Here is a 6,001-nt window from a genome sequence, read left to right on the forward strand (position 1 = left end):
TTTGTAAATAGGATATTATATCCATATCTTGTACAGCAATTAACCACTAGGAGGAATGTATGCAATGTGTTAATTATTGAAACTGTCCTACCAATTTGGTTTGAAACTGTCTCATTGCTATTTGTTTCTCAATAAAATTATGGGAATAAAATGAAAGGGAAGCCAGATCTAACAATCAATGAAACACATTGGAAGATGCAGAAATAATTCCAAATACATTCAGGACCTTATCTTTGACAAAAGAGCCGAGCACCTTAACTGGAAGAAAAATGGTCTTTGTAATAAATAGTGCTGGGAAAACTGGCTTTCCACATGGTGAAGATTAAAACTAGAATAATATCTTTCACCATGCACTGAACTAAAATTGAAATGGATCAAAGATCTAAATTTTAAAATGGAAGCCCTAAATCTGCTGGAAGACAGAATAGGTAGAACTCCTGAACACATTGGTATAGGCAGACTATGAACAAAACCCCAACTGCATAGGAACTATCACAAAGAATAGACAATTGGCATCTCATCTTATTAAAAAGCTTTTACAAAGCAAGAAAGACCACCAACAGAGTGACTAGACAACCCACAGTGTGAGAATAAATTTTGCCAGCTGTTCCTCAGAGAACTAGTATCTTATTGGCTGGTGGTCTCTGGGCTTTAATTGCAGACAGGCCCTTCTCCAAGATGGTTGTGAGAATACTGAGCCCTTGTCTAAAGTCACACTTGTCCCTAGCTCGGGATGCCATCAAGTGGAAGTCCAGACCTCTTGCTGGCCCCACAGTGGAGTCTTCCAGCCCTCTTCCATCCTGTTCACCATCGCTGCCTACTGCTAGTCTCCCTATTTCCTCCTCATATTTTTAACTGATGTGGGTACAATTATCTCTTGATTTCCCAATATTAGGCACTATCTACTGACTTTCCATGTCCCTGTCTCTTTCAACACACCCAGTTCTCTCTCTGTCTTCTCCCAACATGTATCTCATACTTTTTTTTGTTAAGTAAATACCAGTATTGTATCAGCTACGCATCCCATTTCTGGACACAATACCTGATACCCACAATTTAAAGGAGGAAAAGTTTATCCATGGTTTGTTGGTTCTAAGAAAGATACAGAAGGGCATCAAGGAGGGCAGCTGTTCACCCCAGAGCAACCAGGAACCAGAGAGAGAGCAGGAGCTAGGGACAAGAGTACAGCCTTTCAGGTCAAGTCTTTCAGATTGCCATCTCAGCACACTTGGAGGGCAGGGCCAGCATGGTAGGCCCCCAGGGATCAAGCCCCATGCTCCTGTGCTCACTTGCTATTTGGCCAGCCCTTACAATTGTTAACATACTATATAATTATTGATTTTCAATAAAATTAATGAGAAAAAAAGAAATAATGGAATAAAACTAATTGATTCAGAGCCAAAAATAAAGAAGGAAGGAAGGAAGGATGAAGGAAGGAAAGAAGGAAAGATAGGAAAAAAGATAGAAAGAAAGAGAGAGAGAAAGAAGAAAAGAAAAGAAAAGAAAAGAAAAGAAAAGAAAAGAAAAGAAAAGAAAAGAAAAGAAAAGAAAAGAAAAGAAAAGAAAAAAAGGATATCGGAAAATGGAAAGATATCCCTTTTTCTTAGATAAGAAGAACCAACACAATGAAAATGATCACACTTCCAAAATTGTTTTACAGGTTCACAATTCACTAAACTAATACAAGGTATTAGGTTACACCTCCATCTCCCTTCAAGTGCAGCCACAGCACAAATCCTGCTCAGCTGTAAGTTAGGCCTCTCCTCTGCCTGAAGCTCTTTGGGCCTACCCCTGAAATGGCAGTGCTATTTAATCAACTGGTCTCTTTCCAAAGAGGCTAGAAGTCAGAAGCAGAGGAAGTCAGAGGTGCTAAGCAACAGACGTGCCTTTCAATTCTATGACATCATGGAGAGAAAAACAAGCAGCTGAGAACAGCTCCAGAAAGAAAAAAGGGATCCCCAAGGATCGCAGGCCTACAACTGCAAGGAATTCAGTTGCTCTGCCCACAACTGGTGAACCTAGAAAAGGAACCAAAACCTGATGGAGGTTGCAACCCTTGCCTTCAGCCTTGTGAGACTCTGAGCAGAAGATAAGTGAAAATAGGCCGGATAGCTGGTCCTCAGGAATGGTAAGGTAAGTGTGTGTTGCTTTAAGCCACTATATTTGTGGTATTTTCTTACACAGTAATTGGAAATTAATATATCCATACATGTTTCCCCTTGCACAGAGTTTCAACCTAACTTTGCTCCCATTCACCCCAAGTCAGCCACATGGACCAGGCCTGTGTTCACTTCAAGGCTTTTGTATCTGCCATTTGTTCTGTTCACATGTTCCTCCCCCAAAGATCTGCATGTTTTCTTACCTCACATCTCAATGAACCCATCTTTGCCTCACCTCTACACTCCCAACTCTGTATCACTCTGCTTTATTCTTCTTCAGAGCAAAATACACCTGCCAATATACCATAAAATCATTACTTACTTTGTTATTGTCAACAAAAGACAAATTCTATGTGCACAGGGGCTATTTTTGTCTCATCTGTTCAATATTGCACTCCACATGCCAACTGTAGGGCCAGCACACATCAATCCCTACTACTTGTCTGTTAAATGAATTGTTGTATTTGGGTCCCGTTCAAGCATACATTTTCTCAGCTGTGTAGACATCATGTGCGGCTCAGACACACACTGAATCCTACCTTTTCCAGAAAACTTTGCCTTCACTCATCTCTTGTATCTCGAACCTCCTGAAACAACATCAGCACCACAGCATTCATTTAGCACTCAATGATACACTGAAATTTTTTTGTATCCTGGTCATTGTTTCCCAGATTTACCTCTTCAGCTATCTTCCTCACTTCCTCTCAGCCCATCTCCACACTATACCTAGCTCCTGGAGTGCCAAGTTGTTTCCTTTACTGTTTTTTGTTGGTTTTGTTCTGTTTTGTTTTGTTTTGCTTGTAGTGCTGAGAGTTGAAACCAGGGTATTTGCAGTGAGCCACATTCCTAGCCCTTTTTCACTTATTTTTTAATTTTTGAGGCAGGTTCTCACTAAGTCACTAAATTGACCAGAATAAGCTTGATCTTTCACTCCACTTGCCTCAACCTCCTAGAGCAGGGGTATTACAGTTGTATGCCACCACACTAAGCTTTATTTTTAATTTATACACACTTAAGATGTCCTAGACCTTCATCTTACTGAAGATTCTTAACATAATCCATGATCTCATGGAATGAATTGACCCAATATTGCACTGGGTTCATTAAAACCAAGATACAAAGTCAAGCAAAGTTGTTCATCAAATATAGAGGATCCCCAACTTACTATGTCTCAACATATAATTTTTTTCCAATTTTACAATGATGATAAAGCAATACACATTCATTAGAAATTGCACTTTAACTTTTAAATTTTTTTCCTTTCCTGTGCTAGCAATTCATGATAAGATACTCTTGCAAGGTGCCAGGCAGTGACAGGGACTACAGCTTCCAGTCAGCCATGTGATCATGACACAAACAACTGATCTACAATATCCTATGTTGCTAAATTGTGATGTGCTGAGGGTGAGACGGACTAAATACATTTTCTACGTAGTATGTTTTTGATGGATGATGGGCTTATTGTCTCTTAAGATCATCATAAGCTGAAGAACATTGCATTTGTTGCTTTATTGATTATTTGAAGCTGGGTAGAGTCATGAAGGACTGAAAGAGGTAAGGTCCGACACTGACAGGAAGCACATGCCTGTGTTCATGTAATGTATGCATATAACTAAATTACATGAAGTTCCAAGAAGCATCCATAGCCGAGACAATGAGGTAATAAAGTTTCTATGTTGTAACTCCTTTTGAAATGTCAACTCATCACCAGAATGGCATGAGGGATTCAGGAAATTGTTTTTGGAAACTGCGACTAAATCACCCACAGTTCCTATGGGCCTCTCTTCCTAGGGAAACATAGAAGAGGAAGGTTAGTAAGAAATGTCACAGTTTAGAAGCAAAGCCAGGGGAGAGTCACAATTCCATTGCTACAGCTGTTCTCAGGGCCTCAGCCAAGAGCCACCATCTCCTGCCATCATTCTGTAGCCTGGATTTCCCTTACTGGGGCTTTTGCTGGACTCACACTGATGGTATAACTGACTCTCAGCTCTGACAGTCCTAGATCCATCTAGCTTGACCTTCCAGGGCAGGTTGTGGCACTTGTCCACTTGCCATTACAGTTGAGAAAGGGAATACCAAAGTTACATCCGGGTATCAAACATTCCTTCCTGCCTCCATTGGATGATAGCTGTTCTATCTCTTTCAAATGTCAATCACCCCAGTCAAAATGGTGACTTTTTTGCCTTATCTTCCAGGGATACAAGGAGCCTGAAGTGCCCAAAAGGCAGCTGTAGATTTCACAAAGATTCTTGCTGAATTCCCTTGTGGGAACAATCCTTCTTTTAAGAGTAGGACTTTTAACTCTGTAGACCCAGGTTTGTAGGCACAGGAAGCACAACTTCATTTGTTTTTTTGTTCATTTGTTTTCTATTTTGTCCATTTTGAGTAGTGTTCATGAACCAGGCTACTCACATATTTCCCCACCTTAGTCCCTGGGCCTGTGAATTCTTCCAATTTGAAACAAAGTACTACATAAAGGTTTTCAACTCAAAGACCATATGGCACCCTTAATATGATGTCTCACCCAAGTATTGCACTTGAGCTGGAGATTTGACTATTCCATCAACAGTCATCCTAAGCTCTACTAATGCAAGTCCTGGATGGTGCAGCATGTGATATAACGAATATATTCCATGGTCATGTGCCTACACTGTAAAGTAGATTCTTTAGTCTGAAGTAATGCTACCTAGGATCATGTGTACATCTTTGGATGATAGCATGCCTGAGAAAGGCCACTCCAAGCTCAGAATGTTTATCTATGCATGACAGAACAAATTGCTGGTCCTTCCAGGGCAGAAGGGACCAAGTGTAGTCAAGGAATGGTGCTATCTTGGAAAGTTCTTTGCTTCTTGATGACATTTAGTGGCAATATTAGCTAGATAGGCCTTTACAAATGCAATCCCAGACTTTTTGAGCCTTGTTAGTTTCCTAACTGGCCAGATCATTTTGTCCACTTGATTGCTCTCAGCAGCTAGATGACATACAAAGGAGAAGACAGCTAAAAGCTGCTCCCTAATGGCTCTCCCAGAAGCAAGCCTGATGAGTGCTCTTTTCAAGCTGAATCTCCATGTCTACTACAGGCCCATACCCCTTCTAAATATCTCATATTATATTCCAAGGCAAAACGATACAGAATTTCTCCACAGGGTATGGAGTCATTAAAAAAAAATACCTAGAGTGCCTGAAATTTGGGTGTCAAGAGTAAAACTGAAGAAGGCTCACCAGCCAACAAATTCCCAGATATTCCAAATGGACAGAATATCTCTCTCTTAAATATGAACATTTATCAAAAGATCAACAAACATTTGAAGAAATCTTCAAAGATAAAAGCCAGAAGAAACTCAGAGGTAATGAGATAATGCAGAGAAAACATTGTAAACTGTAATTTTCTTCTTAGAAGAAGGAGCTAGAAAAAGAAGCCATTATATCTGCAAAACAAGAATACATCAGAAAGGTGGAAAGGATGCTGAGGTACAGCTCACTGTCTTCCCACAGGCACACAGAAAACTAAGCCAATTAGAGTATTGCAAAAGTTATTATTCTAAGAGATAACTATGTTGCCAGTGAAGCGGAAGACCCAATACTATTATGGGCTACTGGACTCTTTTAGAATATTTTGCTGAGTTTATACACCTATAATATTCAAATAACAGAACATAACAAAAAAGGGGGATACAGATGAATGTCCATTTTGTATCTGTGTATTCAAGGTGGTTATATAGTTACATTCTCTTAATGAATAACAGATTTGTTCTAATGGTGTTTGTAAATAAGATATCATGTCCACATCTTGTACAGCAATTAACCACTAGGAAGAATGTATGCAATGTGCTAATTATTTT

The sequence above is a fragment of the Octodon degus genome, unplaced genomic scaffold, assembly GCF_000260255.1.
Source record: "Octodon degus isolate 3935 unplaced genomic scaffold, OctDeg1.0 scaffold00176, whole genome shotgun sequence".
In the NCBI taxonomy this organism is placed as follows: domain Eukaryota; kingdom Metazoa; phylum Chordata; class Mammalia; order Rodentia; family Octodontidae; genus Octodon; species Octodon degus.